Source organism: Schistocerca cancellata, chromosome 1, assembly GCF_023864275.1.
Source record: "Schistocerca cancellata isolate TAMUIC-IGC-003103 chromosome 1, iqSchCanc2.1, whole genome shotgun sequence".
Lineage (NCBI taxonomy): Eukaryota > Metazoa > Arthropoda > Insecta > Orthoptera > Acrididae > Schistocerca > Schistocerca cancellata.
Genome location: NC_064626.1, coordinates 494350726 through 494375407, shown reverse-complemented (window position 1 = coordinate 494375407; position 24682 = coordinate 494350726). Strand labels below are relative to the sequence as shown.

At 42.9% G+C, this 24682-nt stretch overlaps 1 protein-coding gene across 1 annotated transcript in view; it reads left to right on the top strand.

Moving 5' to 3' along the window:
• LOC126178021 (uncharacterized) overlaps positions 1-24682 on the top strand; it is a 399168-nt gene that overhangs the window by 47745 nt on the left and 326741 nt on the right. The window lies entirely within an intron of this gene.

Below are 24682 nucleotides of genomic sequence, written 5' to 3'. Positions count from 1 at the left end.
TAAAAGAACACAAAAGATTAACGTGGGGAAGAAACCATGAGTTTTAAAGTAAAAAAGTAATGTTTAATATGAGAACTGATGACGAGTCGCTAAACCAAGTTGCAAATAAAACCAAAATTATTACTGTGACTGCTGAATGTGCTTTAGGTAAAACGATGCGAGTCTGGTCCAAATAATACTTTGTATGACCACAAATGCCGCAATAACTACCATGTTACTTGTAAGTAATTGTCTTCGTGAACTAGTTAGAATTTCCGCTCTTTCACGTAACGAGCAACAGCGTAATGAATGGGTACGGACGAGTTTAGGCTTGCAACAAATTACGGAAGAGTTAAGCATTCTTTTGGCGAAATTTGAGGTACTTTGTAGTGCCTTCTCTCTTTATGTGATACGTTTATCTGGCTAGGACGTTATACGTGGAAACTACCAGGCATAAAACGTCGCACGGGAAGTTCTGCAACCTTCTACGACGCAATTTCAGCTCCACAGGCAGATGCCCTCGACACGAGAGGCGATTCCAGAGTTTACTGTAGATGTTGGTGTTCCGGAGACAACATTCCGGCGCAGGGAATCCCAGCAGCGACGCGAATAGCGGCCATGTGTCTCCTGCTCCACTCACCCCCGTGCTCCACTTCTGAAGTGTCCAACTGCGGCCGGGACGGCGTTATCTGGCTCGGACCGCGCCCTCTGCCAGGGCGGCCTCAGCTGCAGGCCGCAGTCCCCACCCCCGCCGCCCCTACCCTTTACCGTTCCTCCCCCGGCCTCCCAAGCCCCTGGACTGGGCCGCACAATGCTGCTGCTTGCGTCAGTAACGAGCCCCATTCACGCCGGATCACCGCAGAGCTCGCCGTTATGTCTCCTCTTCCGCTGGAATCACCTTTGAAGCTGTCGAAACTTTACCCGTTTGCCTCCGGATGGAGGTCGCCTTCTCTTCTGATCGCTCGACGTTCTTGTCAATGTCCTTTTTATCCAAACGTATTTTCTTCTTTCGCAATTCGCAATAGTGTTTTCTGTTTCGGTTGGGCGGCCACTGTTTCGTCGGCTCCCGTTCTTAAAATAATGATGAGGTTTTCATTTAAAAGCTATTACCCTTCAATTCCGAGCGCTAATGTGCAGCAGAAATGTAAGTTATCCATGCTATTATTATAAACGTCAAAGTGTGTTGATCTTTTAATCTTTTTTGACTAAGCTGCTGAACCGATTTTGATGTTATTTGGTGTGAAATTGCTTGAACCTGGAGGGACAACACAGGCCACTTTAGAAACTGTGTAGTACAAGATATTTATTGCGTTTAGAAATACTCTTCGAATTATGGAAAAATACTTACTATATAAAAAAGCTATTTATTCTTTGAAATTTGAACTTTATCATATTTCTGAAAATTCCTTTGAAATGTACCTGTTACTAGGGAATAAATTATTCTGACAGAGTGAGCTAAAATGATTGATATGTTCTATATAACACGTTTCAATAAAGTGAATGCAGCGTTTATACAATCCTCACATACACTATGTGATCAAAAGTATCCGGACACTAGCCAACACATACGTTTTTCATATTAGATGCATTGTGCTGCCACCTACTGCTAGGTACTCCATATCAGCGACCTCAGTAGTCATTAGACATCGTGAGAGAGCAGAATGGGGCGCTCCGCGGAACTCACGGACTTCTGACGTGAACAGGTGATTGAGTGTCACTTCAGTCATACGTCTGTACGCGAGATTTCCACACTCCTAACATCCCTAGGCCCACTGTTTCCGATGTAATAGTGAAGTTGAAAACTGAAGGGACACGCACAGCACAAAAGCGTAAAGGCCGACCTCGTCTGTTCACTAACAGAGACCGCCGACAGCTGAATAGGGTTGTAATGTGTAATAGGGCAGACATCTATTCAGACCATCGCACATGAATTCCAAACTGTATCAGGATCCAGTGCAAGTACTATGACAGGAGGGAGGTGAGAAAACTTGTATTTCATGGTCGAGCGGCTGCTCATTAGAAATACGTCACGCCAGTAAATGCCAAACGAACCCTCACTTGGTTTAAGGAGCGTAAACATTGGACGATTGGACAGTGGAAAAAAGTTGTGTGGAGTGACGAATCACAGTACACAATGTGGCGATTTGATGGCAGGGTGTGGATATGTGGGTATGTGCGAATGCCCGGTGAACGTCATCCTCCAGCGTGTGTAGTGCCAACAGTAAAATTCGGAGGCGTTGGTGTTACGGCGCGGTCGTGTTTTTCATGGAGGGGTCTTGCACCTACATTATTGTTTTAAGCACCTTCTTGCTTCCCACTGTTGTGGCGGAGTCGTTACACGAGAATAACATCTCGGTAATGGATTGGCCTACACAGAGTCCTGACCTGAATCCTATAGAACACATTTGGGATGTATTGGAATGCCGACTTTGTGCCAGGCCTCACATACCGACATCGATACCTCTCCTCACTGTAGAACTCCGTGAAGAATGGGCTGCCATTCCCCAAGAAACCTTCCAGCACCTGATTGAACGTATGCCTGCGAGAGTGGAATGTGGGCCAACACCATATTGAATTCCAGCATTGTAGATGGAGGGCGCTAAGAAATTGTAAGTCATTTTCAACCAGGTGTCCGGATACTTTTGACCACACAGTATACGTCCATACTAGCATTATTAAACACGAAAATAACTGTGTTCGCCACGTTTTCGTGGCTTAAACCGATGCCGATGAAATGTGATATGGAGATAGCTTTAATCCTGAGAGTTAACGAAGGTTACATTAGAAAGTAAAAATTACTCCGAAGAGCCTGTAGTAGGGAAGGGAATATCTTTCTTTATATCAGCGAATGTAAGCCATGTGAAAAAGTATTAAATTTATTGCATAATCTACACATTATGTGATGTATAGCTATTTCAACAACGTGATGCATAGATGCACTGTGCTCCTGCTTACGCCCTATACGTGCTCTGCTCAGCAGACACACTGCATGGGGGGGGGGAGGGGGAGAGGGGATGGAGGCACATCACAAGCTAAGCTTCTGCGAACACACAAACACATGAGGGTAGCTGACGTCACAGCACATACGATAGCTTGCTCATCGTCATCATCATAACAAAACTGCAAGTCGGGCGAGAAGTCCCCACAACCTGTAGTATCGACTGCTAATTGATTTGATTTATTTTGGCTCAATTACTTACTTACATATTACGCGTCTAATATATTGAGAAGTTCGCCATCATGCTATAAACACATTTCGATAAGCTTCCATGTTCTTCAAATCAAATAGCTCTAAGCACTATGGGACTTAACGTCTGAGGTCATCAGTCCCCTAGAATTTAGAACTACTTAAACCTAACTAACCTAAGGACATCACACACATCCATGCTCGAGGCAGGATGCGAACCTGCGACCGTAGCGGTCGCGCGGTTCCAGACTGAAGCGCCTAGAACCGCTTGGCCACACAGGCCGGCTTCCGTGTTCTTCTTGACATATTTTTGAGCATGTCCCATATTATAGTACAAAATCATCCTTATCAGCATTGCGCAGTTCGTCGTTTGTAGGTTAATGATGTGCAGATACATACGGCCTAATGACTTCTCCTACAGATTTGTCAGGCGTGGTTAGGTCAGGACTTTTTGGAAGTTATTTCAAGGGGCCTGGTGTTACTAGTGAATCACGACCTATGCAGCTTCCTGGAAACTGTTCATTTAGGAAATCGCGCATTGCAATGGTGTAGTGAGGATGCACTCTATCTTGCTCCAGCCATATGCAGAGTGTGACGCCCCTTTCATTTAGCTGAGGTATGTTTGTAGCATATGTAAATAATTAATACCATTCCAAGTCCATTCAAAGAAATATGATCCACGCGGATGTTCTGATGTCATCACTGCCCGTGTCATTACGTGAGGCGGGTGTCTTTCTAATTTGGTTGTGTAATGAGGATTGTTTTTGGCCCAAACGACAATATTACTAGAACGTGAGCTGCGATAAATGGCAGATTGCACCTGAAAATATTACCTTGGCTCGTTTCATTGCATTTGGAAATTGAGCTAATAAACACAGCATGCTAAAACGCGTTCATTCTGGTCTGTGCCCGATAATTCTTTTACAGATGTGTGTCGAAAGAAATCTGAGAGTAAGGTCTTTTTTCATGTGATCTCTCATTGTCGACCTCGTTGTACCGAATTCCAAAGAACGGTTACATTTCGACTTTATAGGAGATAGTTTAAGCGAAGCAGAGACTCTGGCGCATGTTTCTTCTCGTGTCTTCTTCCTTTCACTCCGTGGCCTGTCTTTAACATTGCCGAAACCAAATGAACGTCTTTTCCAATGCAGAAGTATTGCTTTTTGTGATGGAGCCTTATTATATCTTACTTGGAATTCTCTCATTATCTGCCCTGTGTGTTGTCGTCTCTAAGCGCTCCTGTAAGTATGCCCGCTACATCTGCCGAGGCTTTAAATTAAAGCTCGACTGCAACTGTGAAAACATGTAAACATGAGTTCCAACGATTGGCTCCAACAATTTATAAGAAGCAATTCAGCTACCGTCCTGGATAATAACATTTGATACTTCTCGTCAATGCAGGCCGCAGTGGCCGAGCGGTTCTAGACGATGAAGTCTGGAACTGCGCGACTACTACGGTCGCAGGTTCGGATCCTGCCTCGGGCATGGATGTGTGGGAAGTCCTTAGGTTAGTTAGGTTTAAGTAGTTCTAAGTTCTAGGGGACTGATGACCTCAGATGTTAAGTCCCGTAGTGCTCAGAACCATTTGAACCATATTTTTCTCGTCAGTTGCAAATATACTTTTGTTACGCTTTACCGGCTTCGACAACTTAGTTTGTCATTTTTAAAAGCCTACAAAATTATGGATATTCTACATCGTTAGACCTTGGCTATACATCTATGTGAAGCATAAGAAGTATATCTGATACTGAACGGGGTTACAGGGGTGCAAAGATTTCTCGCCCACCCCTTACTTATAAGCGAGTGCAGCCGCTGGTAACAACTACTTTGTTAGGATTTGGCTCGCTTTAAGAGGCTCCCATAAAATCCCCTGAGAGTTTTACTTTTTTCAGCATAACATCATTACTATGACCCTAGATTAAGTTTCTGACAGCAATAAAATATTTCACCGGTACAGGTGCCGTTAACAAAACAGTTGAATCAGAAATAGGATTTCTATTGAGTAATTTGACTTAGTTTCACATACTGTTTTAAGAACAGCGCACGGAAAACTACTGAAAACACATATCAGTTCACTCTATAAATGAAACCATTGATCGCTTAATTAAAAACGTAATATATTCTTTCAATAACGATACTGGCTCGTTATTTCGCAGAACTAACTCTCTAATAGCGTAATTAATTTTCAGTGATAAACTCAAGCATCCTGGCCTGGCACAGTTATAAACAGTTCAGTATAGAATGGAAATAATACAAAGACTGCACACTAGTGTTGACTGCTGCTTTGTTTAAAATCATCTGCAAATGGCTTATGTAGTGCCCCTTGTTCCATAGCGATTCTTCCGCGCCTCTACTGCATGTGATTAGCAATTAGCACACTGAACTCTCATTCTGGGGGACGATGGTTTAAATTCGTGTCCGGCCATCCAGATTTAGGTTTTCTGTGATTTCTCTAAATCGTTCCAGGCAAATTCAGTATGCTTCATTTGAAAGGGCACGGCTAATTTTCTTCCCCATCCCTGAATCAATTTGGGCTGTGGAGTTAGTACATTGGACTAGCATTCTGGAGGACAACGGTTGAAATCTGCATCCGTCCATCAGATTTAGGTTTTCTGTGGCATCCCTAAATCGCTCCAGGCAAATGCGGGATGGTTCCTTCGAAAGGACACTGCCGTTTTCTACCCCACCCTTGAAATAGTCTTAGCTGTACTCTGCCTCTAATGACCTAGCTGTCGATGGGAGGTTGAACCCTAATCTTCCTTTCTTCTATGGCCTTCATAGTTTCCCGGGTGCCTCATTCCCCAGAACGCGGTGCTGCGTGGCGGCTCGGATGTTAATAAAATAACTTTTTCTCACTTACCGCCCTTCTGCAATTACTCAGACACCGTTTAATAGTAATTATCTTCCCTTTTGCATTTTAAATTAATATTTTAGGGAGAATAAAGAAACTTCTGAACTAGTCTGTTACAGTGTTAACGACGTTCTTAATGGTGTGTTGTGAATATGTAAACAATTTTGAGAAAAGTATTTTTCGGTAAAAATAGATGCCCATGGACTAGATCAAGTTTGTCTGCGTCCTACACTGATGACACTATTAGTGACACTATTCGTGGAACAGTAGGTAAGCTCCTGTCGTGGGAAAAGTAACGGAAATCGCTCAACAGAGGAAAGGCAACGGGACCTGATAGGATACCTATACGTTTCTACATAGAATGTGACAAATTGCTCCTCTTCCAGCAGCAGTCTACCGCACGTCGCTGAATGAGCAAACCATTGCTGGAGATTGCAATAATGTCTGCAGAGTGTCACATTTATCTTGACTACGCCAATAACTTTTTGTTCAGAACGAAAATAAAAAACAGTATCAAGCAAATATTGTTTCGCTACCAGGGAGACTTTAACCAGCATGACTGCCTTTCTTGTGACTTCGTTCGTTATGAAAATATGAACAGCATTATGTCTTTTTTTTTATACAACACCATATACTATTTCCCGGTAATCCACTTTCTCTCCTCAAGACAAGTTCATAAACATAACGTTATTAAAAACGTAACACAAAATTAACACTGACCCTTCTGTACTAGCACGCTGTTACGCTGTTCTTTATACGAGGGTTGGAACTTAAATAGTGGCAACTATTTATTCACAACCGATACAAAAGAGCTACATATTTGCGCCTGTTACTGTCCTTCAAAGTAGTCACTAGCGTGGTGTAGAACCCATTGATGTACATTGTAGTCACACAAACCGTCTACTTAAGACATTTGATTGAATTAATTTATCACTATCTGATGAGTTCTGCAGTAGTGAAATAGCTGCTCCCCATCTATATAAACAAAAATGTAAATGTTCGTTTGTTCAAAATCGTAACTTTCCTAAGGCTGCTTTGAAATTTGTACACAACATTGCACTCAAAAACGCGCATGGGTATGTACTTTAATATACATGATACATGCATGTAATATATAAAAGGAGAAACAATTACCAAAATCTGAAGAGTTATTAGGCTGATTTACTTCAAATTGTTTCACGTTACTGTAATAACGTTTGGACACATACAGTCTATAGACCTTTTTACACAAAGGATGTCTCTCCAAAGAGTTGTCTGGCAGATTTTCTCTGATGTTTCGGCAGGCATTTGAAATTTCGTTTTTGCAAAGTATAGCAAAAAAAAAAAAAAAAAGGTTCAAATCGCTCTGAGCACTATGGGACTTAACTTCTGAGGTCATCAGTCCCCTAGAACTTAGAACTACTTAAACCTAACTAACCTAAGGACATCACACACATCCATGCTCGAGGCAGGATTCGAACCTGCGACCATATCGGTCGCGCGGTTCCAGACTGTAGAACGTATAGCAGTCCAACAAATGCTGCTCATCACGTTTTTCATGTGACGCCCAGCGTCTATGGAAAGCGTAGATTTGTTTTCGTTTACAAACAAAATTGTATCTACAGGGACAGTGAAACACGAAGAATAACCAGTAGTCCAACAGCGACAACAAAGCACTGGTCCGCGCTGACAGCTACTGCGATGCTGAGGCGCTGCTCAGTCGCTGCTGGAATACTTTTCACTCTTCGTGTTTTACTGTCCCTGTTAATAAATTTCGAAAAAACGAATACAGTACTACATGAATCTGAGACTATGCTATCGAATGCGCACGTAAAATTCCACTTTAAAAATTATTTTGTTTGTAATAACAAACAAACCGACGAACAAACGCATGCTTTCTGTTGACGCTGCGGGTCGTGTGAAAGCATCTGTTTGGGCTGACTCCAGCTAAATGTTGCAAAAACGAAATTCCACATATCTGCCGAAACACCTGGGAAGTGCACCTAACGACCCAAATGAGAGACACCAGGTATATAGACTGAAGCGCCAAAGAAACTGGTATAGGCATACGTATCCAAATATAATGATTTGTAAACAGGCAGAATGGTTCAAATGGCTCTAAGCACTATGGGACTTAACATCTGAGGTCATAAGTCCCCCCTCCCCTAGACTTGGAACTACTTAAACCTAACTAACCTAAGGACATCAGACACATCCATGCCCGAGGCAGGATTCGAACCTGCGACCGTAGCAGCAGCGCGGTTCCGGTCTGGAGCGCCTAGAACCGCTCGGTCACAGCGGCCGGCAAAGAGACAGAATGCGGCGCTGCGGTCGGCAGTGCCTATGCAAGACAACAAGTATCTGGCGCAGTCGTTAGATCGTTTACTGCTGCTATAATGGCAGGTTATCAAGATTTAAGTGAGTTGGAACGTGGTGTTATAGTCGGCGCACGAGCGATGGGATACAGCATCTCCGAGGCAGCGATGAAGTGGGGCATTGCCCCATACGACCATTTTACGAGTGTACCGTGAATATCAGGAATCCGGTAAAACATCAAATCTTCGACATCGCTGCGGCCGGAAAGAGATCCTGAAAGAACGGGACCAACGACGACTGACGAGAATCCTTTGAGCCGTACCCGACTGGCGTTTATCCCTTTTATTGTTTGTCATCTTACTATTACGGTACTGCCGCCTCGTTTTCTTATTCCATTTACTGGCGTCACTAACTTCCTGACTTACTTGCCCGTGAGCGGCAGCAGCAGCGCGTATCGATAAGTGCACTGTCGTACCACCTCTGGAGCGACCGATAGTATTTCCCGGTCGTCGTGTGCCTGGCGATCGGTTGGAGAAGGACCAGCAGTGCAGTCCAGACGCAGCAGCAGTGAAGTCGTGGACGGAGCGCCGGTGAGGCGCCGACAGCCAGTGCTCGCCGACCGCTGGCGACACACGTGAACTGTCCGACGGAGGGAGATTCGAGCGGGACGACCGTTCGGTTTGTCGTCTCATAGGCCGACGTATATTTGATCCTTTCACCTTTTCCGGGCCTGGGCAGTCGGTCGGTTGGCATGGAGTAGCGAGGAAGTCTCCGTGGGACGCAGTTTTGCTGGGACCGTTGGCGGTCTCTACACAGTGTTGGAGTGTGTGGGGCTGTTACCACTGCTACGAGGTCCGTGGCTCACCGACCCTGGACACGAAAGTTGCGTTTTTATCTAATCTACTAGCAAGTCAAGACTGTTCACATTGTGTCTTTTGGAGTTCGTTGTCGGCTGTTGGGATATTCCCGTGAGCAACAACGTGGTTTTCAAGTTGGAAAATTCTAGCCACCCTCCGGTGGAGTTTCAATGTATTTGGTTATTTGAATTGAAGTGCACCAGCGGAATCTTCTGCCTTGTGGCCGTTAACATTCCGGTTACCTGCCCTGGCCATTGACGTAAATTTCAGGCAGTGTAGTTTCCTCATCGTGTTGTTGCTGTCCAGCACGGTGTGTAGTTTGACAGCTGCATGTATGATTAGTTGTGGGCGCCAATATCTCCTACGTTGTTCCGTTGAACTCCCTGTTGTGCCCTGGTCGGGTGAAGTGGAAGTTATCTTGTCAGTGAGTCCGTTGACTGTCGGTCGGTTGGGTTGTCATCGGCTCGTGAATGGTCTGCCCGACTGCCTGTCTCACCTAAGCGAGCGTTAGTGTTTGAATTCCAGGCTGACCCTCCAACATCTGAGCGCCCTTTTTTTTTAATTTGTTCTTGTTGTTTGTACTGGTATGACTTCTAGGCGATTTTATTTTTAAATTAAGGTTGTTTTGCCCTTAAGGGGTAAGATTCTTTAGGCCTCCAGCCTAATTTAAAGAACTGTTTCACGGAAGACCTTTGGCATTTTAAAGGTTTTAATGTTGTTGAATTTCAAGTGTTGGGCCTTCAGCCGATTTTGAGTTTGAGTTGTTTTGCTCTTAAAGCTTTCAGCCTAAACAAAAGAACTGTTTCACGTATGGTTTTTGGTATTAAAAAAAATCAATGTTATGGAGTTTCAAGTTAGGCCTTCAGCCAATTTGAATTTAACTTTTCTCTTGAAGTGTCTGATTCTTTGGGCCTTCAGCCTAACTAATGAACTGATGTAAGATAAGGCTTGCTTTTAAATTTCTGTTTTGGTTGAGTTCTGCCTTATTAAGAACTGTTTTACGTAAGGCCTTTTTCTTAAATTAATGTTGTTTAGCCTTAAGTGTCGGGCTTTCAGCCTATTTTGAATTCAAATTGTTTGTTCTTAAAATCTCAGATTCTTTGGACCTTCAGCCTAAATAAAGAACTGTTGTAAGATAAAGCTTGCCTTTTAAATTTCTGATTATGCTTGCGTTTTAAGTTATTGTCCTTCAGCCGTTTTTAAATTAAAGTGGCTTTCAGCTGGTAATTAAGTCCCAAAGATTAAAGCTGTGTTTTTTAAAATAATTTTTTTGGGCTCTTGTAATGTTTGATCAAATAATGAAGTTGTATGTTAAAGTGTAACTGACAGCCCGTTATTTTGGCCCCTTTCCATAATTTAAACTACCTAACCTGTCCTGCGGGTAAAGCAGGGCGAATCACGTTGCACGTGACAGAAGTGCAACCCTTCCGCAGATTGCTACAAATTTCAAAGCTGGTCCATCAGCAAGTGTCAGTGAGCGAGTCATTGAACGAAACATCATCGATATTGGTTTTAGAAGCTGAAGGCCCACTCGTGTACCCTTGATAAGTGCACGACACAAAGATTTACGCCTCTCCTGGGCCCTCCAACGCCGACATTGGACTATCGATGACTCGAAAAATGTTGCCTGGTCGGACGAGTCTCGTTTCAAATTGTATCGAGCGATTGGACGTGTAGTGGTATGGAGACAATCTCATGAGTCCATGGACCCTGCACGTCAGCAGGGGACTATTCAAGCTGGTGGAGGGTCTGTAATGATGTGCGGCGTGTGCAGTTGGAGTGATGTGGGACCCTTGATATATCTAGATACTACTCTGACAGGTGACATATACCTGTAAGCATCCTGTCTGATCGTCTGCATCCATTCATGTCTATTGTGCATTCTGACGGACTTGGGCAATTCCAGCGGGGCAATGCGACACCGCACACGTCCAGAATTGCTACAGAGTTGCTCCAGGAACACTATTCTGAGTTTAAACATTGAGCATATCTGGGATGCCTTGCAACATGCTGTTCAGAATGTGTCTTCATCCCTCATACTCACGGATTTATGAACAGCCCTGCAGGATTCGTAGTGTCAGTTCCCTCCAGCACTGCTTCAGACTTCAGTCGAGTTCACGCCACGTCGCGCTGCGTCACTTCTGTGAGCTCGCGAGGGCCTTACACGATAGTAGATAGGTGTACCTGTTTCTTTGGTTCTTCAGTGTACAAAGTTGTTCACAAATAGGCTTATCGGTTTATAATTAGAATAATAATACGGAATCTAAATTTGCAATAGAAATAAAAAAGTTTGTAGGTCAGAGAGAGGGCGAAGAGGAGATGAACAGGGAGAGGGGGATGTGGTGACGCACAGAGCGATGCGACGGGGAGAGAGGGTGTGGTGGAGGAGACGGAAAGAGAGGGGAGCAGAAGATGGACATCGAGAGGGGGGAGGAGGTGATGGACAGAGAGGGGGGGGAGGGAAGGAGGAGGTGATGTTCAGTTCTCTTTTCTTTTTTTTCCATTTAACCAGACTGAGTGTGGCCGTGAATACATAGTTATGCCTATGTAAGCTGAACAGTGCTTTTTTTCGACAGGCATTGGTGCAAGTATTTTTGAAGGAGAGTCGAAAACTCTCTCAGAATCTGTGAATCTGAGGTAAAGCGGTACGGAGAGGAATCTAACTACTTTTACGACTAGTTCGCGTTTTTACTTTGCGCGTTTTCGTTACTTAATGTCATGTGGTAAGGTACTAAAGAGCATCGACATGCACACGGGAAGAGTACGTGTAATGTAAAAGCGAGCCGTATCTGATGTCAATATTCACTTGATGTAGGCCGGTATTTACAAAGCTGAGAGTCTTACACTGACACTGCAGCATATCTACACGCAAGATGTGCAAGGAGGGCTTGCTCATTATTGCCATTGTTATTCAGTACTCTAATCCAAATTTCATTAGTTATTATCAATGTGTATATTCAGTGAGAGACAACAAAAGAGGGACATTGGAGTTCAACATATAACAGCTTTGTTTTTGTAAACAGGAAGCAGCAGACTTGCGCTTTTGGACATCATACCACGTTCAAAATTGTATCTATACGATCTCCAGTATAGGTCCTCAAAATTATTAACTAGGATTGAGAAACAACCATCATAGTATGTTATGTTACGGTTGGTTCTGAGCACTATGGGACTTAACTGCTGTGGTCATCAGTCCCCTAGAACTTAGAACTAATTGAAAACTAACCTAAGGACACCACACACATCCATGCCCGAGGCAGGATTCGAACCTGCGACCGTAGCGCCTAGAACCGCTCGGCTACTCCGGCCGGCTGTGATGTTACCTCCAATATACGTATATAATCGTGAAACAGATTATTCCATAGTTTATGTCCTTTGACTAGCGGTAAGTTAGGTTGCATGTAGTAACTAACTTAGATGCGGAGGAAACACTGTCCCCTGACAGTTTATCGTTTATGTATATTATCCTGTGCTGCGGTAAGCGTAAACTTCGTCGAGCAACTTGTGTACATGAGAAGCAACGATACGTTAATTAAGGTTTAATCTACCCCAACAGCGAAATTCAGGTTATAAATATTCAGATAGAGATTTTCGTGGAATACAAAATGGAATTGCGTCTCTCAACACGAATAAAGCGGGCTAAGCTGATTGTTAGCAGGTGACACAATAGAGAGACCATGCAGTTTCATTCAAATGTGTTGTTTTCATATAGTGACTTGATTTTTGTTCTCAGTTATTCACAGCATAAAAATAGCGTCGAGTGCGTAAGCATCCGTGTTCAGAAGGTTAGGAACACGCCTATGTCTGCCCGGCAGCCGCCCAGAACGGGGAAATGTGGAGTAGCCCTGAACAGCGAGAAGTGACTGCTTGATATATATTTATTGACATATTTATATAGACTTAATCAGATCAATACGGAGTATTTTTATTTATTTATTTATTGATGTACTAGTATCGTTGGCACACGCTCATCGTCAGCGACATCTCCCTTATGGAGCACAAAATATCTATCAAAATACACTGCCCCTTCTGTATAGCGTTTCGTGTTAATGTAACTACTATTTTTTCATATAGTTAGAGTGTCTTATATAAACTGGTTCCGTAACAAACCAAAGACGTTAGCTGCGCACAAACTCAGAGGAGCACACCGTCGTCAACACGTGTCGTAATTGTTTCCACAAACCGTTTTCGGACATTTACAGCAGCGCCGACGAACTGGTACGTTCGGAAATACGAAGGTTGAACATCGTATTCCGCGGAAGTGCTGCACTCTCGACTTTGAAGGGGATGTCCTCCGTCACGTAGAAGAGAACCCGACGACGCGTACTCAAAGCATTGCCCATACCATGGATTCTCGTGGAGCACACGGATCAGAGGCCATTGTCTCTGCTATGAGTGTACCGTGATGCCGGAGATTTGAAACTTTTTTACATCCAAACGGTATATTTCCCTCATAGTTTCCTAGTGAAAATTTGACCTATAGAGTTCCTTCTACAGTGCCTAGCAGTTTGTAATAGTAGTAGTGAAGCCCCTGTATATACAGTGAAAAATTTGTCGTTTACCGACTCAACCCCGTGTGGTGTGCCATCCTGGCATGGCAGCAGGGCTACCCAGTCGCTATTGGAGCACTGAGTATTTTATTGTCCCTGCTAATACGTATCACTAAACGGAATATCGCACTGCATTAATGTGGGACCGCTCCTTCGAATGGCCATGTAAAGTTCTGCTCTAAAAATCATTTTTTTTTTGTTACTGGAAACAAACCGACGCCTTCCTTTGACTCTGGACACCGCATGAAAGACTTTATAAGTATGTGTTTGGGATGTCTCCAGCTACCACATAGCAAAAATGAAACTGAAAATATCTGCCGAAGGAGCTGGAGAAATGCGCCTGTCTACTCTTAGTAGAAACGTCTTGTGTATATCCACGTGTGCAAAACTTAAGGACGAAAGCAGCTTTCACATTATGTATCACTGTCGAGTAACAGCGCAATGAAGTTCGGACCACACATAGAAATAACTGCTACGGTGTAGTAAAGAAGGTAACTGAAAGAAATATGCAGTGAGACGAACGGAAGTTACACTTTTATTCAAAGGCAACAGTTACACTGAAGTCACCGGGACTTCTGATGTTTACTTGGACATTAAAAAAGGTATAAAATGGTCCTTAATACAGTGTGTGACCACAACGTGCTCCAGTGCTGGCCGCAATGTTGGTAAGGAATTCTTGTGGGAGGGCGTTCCTCCACCCACGCTATTAACAACTGCTTTATAGCCATTGGTGCACGTGGACATGCTGCACTGCGTCACACCAACCAATCCAACACTTACTCGATGCGGTTTAAGTTGCGGGAACGGACAGGCTAGTTCTTTTGCTGAATATCCCCTCGTTCCAACAGGTCCTACACCTGAGCTGTTTGATGCGGTTGCGCATTTCATCCATAAAAGGAGGAGAACGCATTTGACTAAAGCGATTTAGGGAAATAACGGAAAACCTAATTCAGGACGGTCTAACCCTCGTCTTTCCGACTGCGAGTCCAGTGTGTTAACCACTGCGTCACTTCGCTCTGTCTTATCCATAAAAATGAAGCCAGGGCCGAATACGACCCTGAGAAGATGCATGTGGGGAAGGAGTTTAGTGGCATAGTAATGATGACTGGTGAGTGTAACCTGTTCAAAAGTTTGGAGGTTCATACGCCCCCGCAACATTGTCTCCCTACACCATAACACCTGGACTACTAAAAACATCATGTTCGACAATAGTCATAGATGTATTATGTGTTCTCACCTCTCTCCATTTGAGAGAGTGTCCAGAATCACTACTCAGAATAAGTTTGTTCCCATCCGAAAAGCGCAAATGATCCCAACCACATTGGTCCAGTCCCTAACTATTGCCGCCATCGCAGACGGTACAGCCGACGTGCAGGTGTTGACGGAATACAATTGTAAGGTGGCAGAATAAATGGAGGTCAATTTCGCACCTTACATAAGAGTTTTGTACATCGTAACAAGAAGGTGAATATGACACCTAACTTATTTTGGCAGTAATGAACAGATTTTCCTATAAGTATGTAATGCAAAAGTGATGACAATCAATCAATGGTATTAACATACCGCTCCTATATAATGTATGTCAATGGGCACAAGGTGAAACAAGCAGTGAGAGGAAACGTTTTGTGTGGAAGCCAGTGTGGGCAGATGCAGAGGCTGCACCACGGGATGCACCACGAAAAGCTCTTAGAGGGCGTTCCACGGCGGGAGTCAGCGACTGGACAGGTGACTCAGACTGGAGAGCAAGTAACAGGCCACCAGAAGTATGACAGAAAGGATCTTTAGAAAAATACGTTTCAGAATTCCAAATGGATATGAACAAAACCAGTGACGCAGTTGATCATGTGAAGAGCAAGTGGTGTGCATGTGATGTACGCATGTAACTTTTAGGCGTCTGCAGCAGGCACAAAACGTCCGATTGGCGGAAACGAACTAGGAAGCAGTAAAGTCCTGAGATTTCGACACAGTTTAATGGTAGGGCCCTTGTGATTGGCAGAGAGGGTTTCCACAAAAATGAGAGGAACGCTCCTATTGGTCGGAAAAAGCCGTTATGTGGAGAACGAAAGAACCCATGTGGGGAGACAGTTTGGCTACGAGAAAGACAAGAGCGAGATTTTCGGGGACTCTTCTCTGAACTGGCGTCGAGTGCAGAATGGGGCACATAACTCTCCGTATGACGCAGAGGAGAAATTTGTGTGAGCTCTGCATTCACTGCGGCTGACATTCAGTTAGATATTAGCTGTAGCGCCGCTGAGCTCCAACTGTGGAGAAACGAACCAGACAGTTAGTTAATTGTTCTTGCGAGGACTGAGAGGGCATTTTAATATGTGTGTGCATATCGCCATATTCAAGGACTTGGATGAGTTCATGTTTTCTCGCATGACGAGAAACATAGGGAGAGTTCCTGCTGGAAAAATCAGGAAAGACTTAATTAGTTTTTGTAGGAATTTTAGGGGACGAGAGCAGCCATGCAGACGACAGCTCATCGCAGCTAAGGTAAACACCGCGAGCAGAGGCGTAAAATTGTTGGTTCACCAGCTTGCATCCACTGTAAACTCGAGCGACCTTGGGTAATCTTTTGCTCAAATTTTCGCAAAACTAACCATCCTCCATAGACTTGATTGTCATCCTAATTAGTATTGAACTTTGAACCAGTATCAGATGATTTATTGTACTACTGGCCAACATCATGACGTAGTCGTAAGAATAATTTTGTAAAGAAACTTCTAGTTAAAATTTACCATTGTTGTGTTTAGGATTATTTCACTTTCTGAGGACGAGATGCGTTCGTTTGAGAACTGTCGTAACATTGTCATATTGTAAACTATGTAAATGCGTGTATTTCTATGATAAGATTGCAACATTAAACCAAAAATATCTACAACTTAACAGTTGTTGTTCTGCCCTCAAAACTTTACACAATGTACCGGTCTTACAGCAAAAAACCCACGCCCAAGCGGTCGCCGTCGCGCTGTGCAGCGTGAGATTGAAGTCCTGTAAAATATGGTTGCAATTACAACCGCAGTTTTTCCGTGGGGCCCGTCTTGCATATTGCACAGTGTAGTGGTCATCTACTGCTGCAGTTGACCGTGATCAACCACTTCCTCTCATTCAGGCAGCAACGTCTGTGGTTCGAATCGCTCCTCAAGCACGTGAAACAGTGCTGTGATCAATACCAAACTCCTGGGCTTCGGTCGTCACACTTCGTCCTTCTTCCATTTCATGATGATTCATCCCCTTGTGAAGTCATCCAGATGTTGTCTCTATGCATGTTTTAATGAAGGCCACTTGCGCAATGCACCATAACTACGAGCCGATTGACACATACTGTCTTTTCCAATTTCTTCTACTGCCTCGAGTTGTGGGACCAGCCCCATTTGTCGCAATAGTCACGATGGCCTCACGCCATTTGACGTTCAGCTTTCTGTGCACGACTAGGTCACACCATGGATATCGCACTTCCATTCGGTTTCACCGGGTAGTTAATATATTATGTTACTTTATCTATCTCATCCTTAAGTTTTCGAGGTCAGTATATGCATTTATATATACACACAACTGCCCCTACATAAAGGTTTGATACAACCTACAATACCTTCAAATATCATGCATAAAATATTCTCTCGCACGCCGTGCACAGACTACCTGTAACAGTCATACGGAAAAAAATGAGACCCTTTTTTTGGAAATTTAGTTTAGTTATATTTTGTACAGGGATACGTTGTCGCTAGAGGCTGTAGTTTTCGAATTATGCAAGGAAAACGTACAAAAGTTACCTTTAAATGCATTTGTCTTGAATAACTCGAAAATCACGACCTCCTGTGAAAACGTATACCAACATAAAATTTAATAACATTACATTTTATATAAAAGGGTAGTGATAGTTCTGTCTGTTGGACTAATAGTTTGCGTGTAGCGAGAGAGAAAATATGAAAATCTCGCACTTAGTTTTTGAAGGTGTTCCGGGTTGCGTAAAAACCATCGATAGGGACGGCTAAATATACAGCTTTTGGAGGAAGTCCTAGACCAGGCTATCTGCGTGACTGTACGAGGAGTGCAGCGTTTCTTCGCCGCGGCACTGGGAGGGTGGTGGACCCATCGTTCCGGCTAACTTTTACCCCTGGGAAAGATCCTCGGTACACAGCAGGCTGTGTGGGACCGGGGCTGTCATGGAGGGGCAGGAGCTCGGAGATCTCCCCACCCCTGTCGGGGACTGAACCCGGGCCCTGCAGAGCTGGAGTCGAGGGATCCACCTGATAGAATTTTGCGGCCATGACGTATTTTCAATATTTACAAGCTGCAGTGCACCAAATCTACAAACGAAACACATAAACACCTGACATCTCATTCCACGGTACTAGAGAGTTCGGTGTAAGTCTGTGACTGATGAAAGTAACAATCCTGTTGGAATATCTTCTGCTTTGTTAACTCCTTGATGTACGAAATGAACACATACTGCGGCAGATGTTGTCAGTGTAAATAGTCTCCGTTCTGTGCGTGGAAAAATTCTGCCTACAACACGAAAGAAGGAAGTGGAAATACGTAGAATAAAGGGCAGGACTTCTTCCGAGATTAAAACTGCAGGTGTGTGGAATGGTGGTGGGGAGGGAGATTTGTGAGCTGGGCTAAAAGAAATGGAGTGCACTGTTACAGCAGCTAAATGGAGAGGAAGAAAATGGTTTTCTCTGTAATGGAGTCTCGTAGTCTCTGCTGTCGAACAAAAAATAAAGTTGTCTAAGACACATTCATATCAATCCCAAAGATCTATAACTCAGAAGAACCTAATGGTGGATAGAGAGGAAATTCCTTGTGTTCCGATACTGTACACAATAGTGAGGGTATCGCCAATGAAGCCTTTGTTTTTATGTGTGAGCCATTCATTAAGATTTTGTTGTAAAAAAGATCATAAGCTTTTTTCCTTTACTTTTTGGAGTCAGGTTACCATCTTGCGACTGGTTTTATATTTACAATACTGCAGTATAGTCTTCTTCTGATCTCAGTAGAGTTATGACACGACACTACAAAGTTTTTGCCTGTAGGGTTACTTATGCAATGGATCCTTTAGTTTATGTGCGAGTCATCAGCAAGAAAGCTGCCGGTATATCAGCTAAAAAGATCGTACTGTACGCTAATTACAGCCGAGTACTTTATCCGATGGCTTTGGGAGTGAATCTAAGTGCTCGCTGCTTCTCACATACTCCATTGCAGGGGAGACAATTTACGAAACAAGCATGTAACTGGCCAAACGGGTGTGACACACGGTGCAGATGATCGACTGAATTGTGTTCTGCAGTCTAAAGAGAAATCTTGTCGCTGCAAACCACAAATTAGTGCTATTCGGTAACAATAGGTTGAACGTAGTGAACTGGACCCTCTCCGAGTAAGCTAAATCGAAACCACATTAAGACAAAAATGTTTCGACGAATCACCGGAGGAAATATCCGTCAACAATGAATGAAACCTACGCAACAGTAGTGTATCAGAGATTTAAGCTGATGCAGGAGTGCTGCGGAAGACACATGTCTTGAGCAAGCCACGTTACGAAGTCGGAGAACTCAGGGCGAACGAAAAAGTCTGAGCGATAAACAGCTAAAACACCCGACTTCCAGAAAGGCTGCAAGAAGATCTGGTTGAAGGCTCCAGGATCTACCAGGCGAAGACGAAAATACCAGCAAAGGAACAAAAATTCAGTCAAGGTACGCTGATATTGGATGGAACAATGGTAAACTGATTCACGAAAGTGCTTGAGCACTGCTTCGTGTGATTAGTTATAAACTGTAGTATTTAGTGTGAAGACTGTCTCTATGAGAATGGTTGCTATGCCATAAAATTAAAACTGATAATCTCATCATTTAAAAATAAGACTCCTACAAACTTATGTGAAAGTGACAACAGTACAAAGTAATGTCACAAATGAAACCAAACTCGATGGTTGAATAAGTGTACCAATATTCCCTCGTGCACCCAGAAAGATTAATGTTATGCCAAGCTTAGGAGTCAAGCACAGTGGAGATGGGAGAGGAAATATGAGTATTCGTCTACGATATCAGTGCTGAGATGTAACAAGCAGTATTCTGGGGCTGGAGCCTTACAGGAGTCCTACTTGTGACGGTGATTTTATGTTTCGAGAGCAGTCTGAACAGTTACCGCTAGCGATTTATCCTGAAGGTACAGGATACACGTTTACTCTTGTAATTAAGATTTCTCAACTATTTGATCATATCTTCTACAGGTTTAAGCTTTTGAGCTTTCAGGAAATATTTCAAATTTTTTTTCTTATTGCTTCATCTTCCGCCTCATAACGTTTTACATAAAAGCTAGATTTTCTTAGGTCTAAAAGGTAAAACACAAACAGAATAGATTTTAGAGCCACTTTGTGAAAAAAGCTGTCTTAAGGAAGAAACACTGCGGTTTTACTAAAAGTTGAAAGACCTGCTCTTGGAAAAATGGTCTCTTGCTGGAAGGGGAAAAGTGAGGTGTTCAGCAAAGTAGTAGGATATGGACATAAGTAGAGATGTTTGATGGAGAAGAATTGGATGTTGTGAAGACACGAAGGAAGGAGTTGTTGAGATTTGGGTGTAGTTAAAATACGAAGGGAAAAAAGGTATAGAAAGAGGGACCGGGAAGGGAGAAAGGGAAATACCTATGAAAACCGTCACGCTGACGTCACGATATTTATCGTGACTGATTTCACGGCCTGGGAGAGGGAGACGGTTGAAATCTCGTTGGAAAGGGATGTGGAGTGTGTGTAGATGGAGGATAGGTGGAATGTGTCGGTGTAGGCCGTGAAGGGCCAAAGTAAAATTGTAAAGTTGCATTTGCCGTCACGGGAGTTGTCATAACTTGTATTAGCAAACGGGCTAGTTCACAGACATAAGTTGGAGAACTGAAACGTACGTTAATATGCGGTTTTCTTTTATGTGTTTGTTTTTTAAAAAAATGTCGTCGTCTGGATGCTGTGAGATTTGCCGCCAATACTAGCAGAACGAGCGGCCAAAGATGGTGCGAGTTACGCTCGTCGCCAGCGGTAGCAATCTGCGGGAAAGATTACATTTAGCAGTTGCGGATGACAAAGGCAAGAGCCAGAAGCCGCGGAATATCATGAAATAATTGTTGAAAGTAACTGTAGCGTTTTACGATTGTTTGTTAAATGGTTCCTAGATGACTTAAGCATGAGGCTAATGATTAGGGGAGTACCGAACCTTGAGCAATTCGGTTGAATATCAGGTCTTGTACAGGGCGGTGGAGTTACGGCAAGAAGAGTCTGATGAGCTGTTGTTATCGATAGTCAGAGTTTAACTGCTCGGTTCCTGAATAAATTTAAGATGATATTTGGAGGAGTTTGGTAAACTGAAGGTTAATACCGACTATCAGTGGTTGTTATATGGAGCACTGAATTCTGATCGTTGTTATTAAGTCACAAACTACGGATTATAGGGGATTATAGGGTTCATGGACCGTAAGAATTGATTAATAGTTTACTACAGTGTGTAGTAAATGCTGTACTTAGGACAGACACTGATAATTGGCGCGACCGCTACGGTCGCAGGTTCGAATCCTGTCTCGGGCATGGATGTGTGTGATGTCCTTAGGTTAGTTAGGTTTAAGTAGTTGCAAGTTCTAGGGGACTGATGACCTCAGCAGTTAAGTCCCATAGTGCTCAGAGCCATTTGAACAATTTTTTTGGTAATTGGCACTTGGATGCGCTGCAGTAAGTTGTCGTACTGATTGGGTCTGTGCATGTTAACTAGTGATCCTGTTTGTGCACTTCAAAGAATATTATTGTTCGTAATGTGTGGATATATGTGTAAATCGGTGGTCAGCACACTCCACCGCGAGTGATTGCAAGTTTATTGAGTGTCTTGGCACACAGTGAGATAATAGCGTGATTGCCTTAATTGTGAATAAGTAGACACAGGATTCTTATTGAGCAGAGAGCTCAAATTTATCGAATTAATTTACAAACAGGGACTATTATTTGTGATAACGAATTATAAAATTGTAGTTGTACAGCGAAAGTTTCCGTTTAATTGTTGAGGTTATCCCGTAATGGCGAACTGTACCAAACTGAAACCATTCGAGTAAACGCGTGACAAGACTACTACTAATGCTAACATTAAGTGACGAGTTTCCAATTAAAAAAAGCACAGTAGCTGGTCCGCTAAGAGCCAACACCTGAAGAGGTTAAATCTCGTTTGAATTATATAAACAAAAAGGAGTGTATGCATTATATAAGTTAAAGCCAAAAGCAGTGGTGGCATGTAGGATTTTGTTTATTTTCCTATGATTTGCTATCTTTTCATGTTGGTTAACATTTGGTGGCTCTCGATCTCTCGTATCGTCGTTGTGATGCTGAAATAAAGAGCACAATAAAGCCTAGTAATTTAAAATAAATTTAGTCCACTGATTTTGATTGGAACTAAATGTAACTTCCCTTAACATTAACTGAAGCCCCCGAGAGGAGAAAAAGAAATAGCTTATAACTGAAAAGACCCATATATAAAGAAAAAGAAAGAATAACAGTAACTAAAATGAAATAATAAAACCTTAGGAAATAATAATTTGTTAAAAAAAAGATACTAATAGTTATCGAATGCTAGCTTTTTGAAAAGAATATCATAAATATTATTTGTTTCAAAAACGTGAATTGCGATGAAATAATTTTATTAGGCATTTTACTTCTGTCACTAATAAGATGGTTCAAATGGCTCTGAGCACTATGGGACTCAACATCTTAGGTCATAAGTCCCCTAGAACTTAGAACTACTTAAATCTAACTAACCTAAGGACATCACACACACCCATGCCCGAGGCAGGATTCGAACCTGCGACCGTAGCAGTCCCGCGGTTCCGGACTGCAGCGCCAGAACCGCACGGCCACCGCGGCTGGCCACTAATAAGAGGAAGTTATATTATTATCAGTATAATAGTAGTCTTTATAACAGTTCTGTCTTGTAAAGGAAAGTCGAATATGAATTTACATAAATTAGTGACAAACAAAGGTATAACTAAAGCCAGAGGCTACGAATATATCGCTGTCTTAGCGGTAAACTATATCTCTGAGTTTTTAGAGATATTTACTCTATGAGTTTTTACGCGATCGGTAACTGAGGAACTGAAACTTTTACTTTACGTGTATCGTGAGTAAAACTAAAAAAACGATCGGTTGGTTGTTGTTTACCGACTAGCGGCTTGTGTACTCTATAGGATGTATGTGTAGAGCCTTGTGACTTCGGAATGTATTAGCAGAGCAAACCCATAATTTAATTGCCTAAGAAATTTATTTTTGTAGTGAAATTAAGATTTTATGTACGTAATCCGTTTGCATTAATGGACATTATGGGGAAGTCTGAAGTGTATAGCTTATAGTACCGAGACAAAAAGGACAGGAATTAATGTGTTGCCGTCTGGTTTACTTCCCTATATGGTTTACTAGGACATGAGTTAATTTGAGCCAATTAGAGATAAGTCAACCGAAAGTCAAACATTGTCTCGGTGTTCCATTTCGAAAAGCATTGTTCCTCAACTTTACAGTCGCGTACATTACTGGTCCGGTGTGCCCATCGGCGGAAGGTGCTGCTCACAACCCGCGCAAGGTAGTACAAATAAAAACGAAGTATGTAAGTAGGTTGTTTATGTTTTCTTATTGGCAACGTTACGTAGCGCTCTGTGTGCTAGTTTGCATTGTTGTCTGCCATTGTAGTGTTGGGCAGCGGCAGCTGAATGTTAACAGCGCATAGCGTTGCGCAGTTGGCGGTGAGCCGCCAGCAGTGGTGGATGTGGGGAGAGAGATGGCGGAGTTTTGAAATTTGTAATACTGGATGGCATGAACTGCTATATATATTATGATTATTAAGGTAAATACATTGTTTGTTCTCTATTAAAATCTTTCATTTGCTAACTATGCCTATCAGTAGTTAGTGCCTTCCGTAGTTTGAATCTTTTATTTAGCTGTCAGTAGTGGCGCTCGCTGTATTGCAGTAGTTCGAGTAATGAAGATTTTTGTGAGGTAAGTGATTTGTGAAAGGTATAGGTTAATGTTAGTCAGGGCCATTATTTTGTAGGGATTTCTGAAAGTCAGATTGCGTTGCGCTAAAAAATATTGTGTGTCAGTTTAAGCACAGTCATGTATAATTTTTCAAAGGGGACGTTTCAAGTATCGTTATCTTAATGCCGCGTGGGTTTAGCCGAGCGGTCTAAGGCGCTGCAGTCATGGACTGCGCGGCTAGTCCCGGCGGAGGTTCGAGTCCTCCCTCGGGCATGGGTGTGTGTGTTTGTCCTTACGATAATTTAGGTTAAGTAGTGTGTAGGCTTAGGGATTGATGACCTTAGCAGTTAAGTCCCGTAAGATTTCACGCACGTTTGAACATTTGTTATCTTAATGGTGAAAATAAATAAAAATAAAAACATGTGAAAGGCATTGCAGCATATGGAAATACGAAGAGTCTGCAGCATTGAGGAACGTTTCCAAAGAAACCTCTGCATTTAATCCCATGCTCCACAGCGATAAGTAGCAGATATCCAGTGTTCCCCCAAGACTGCCTCCATCTCAACTGAATGATGCCAGTCAATCATTATGCAGTAATCAACAATGTATCCAGTGGACAGTCGGGACTGGAAAGCCACCGTTGATATGGGACGATGTACTGTAATACATACCACAGTTGATAGCGAGATCTATTTTAGCAATTTTACCTGTTGTTCAGCTATTCCAACGCCAGTCAATGACACAGTAGAACGCTTCCCAATTTCTGCATCATCGCTAAATCACCCCTCCACTACTTTGCAAGAACCATATACTAGAATGAGAATGCAGCTAGATGACTGTGCAGTACATCCAGTCGACCAAATACACCAAAGTATACCAGACAGCGTCCTATACCGATGCAAAGAGGTTATCTACATATTTACAGCACATCAATCATAGTGCATAATTTACGATTACGACTGGTATCTTTCTCTG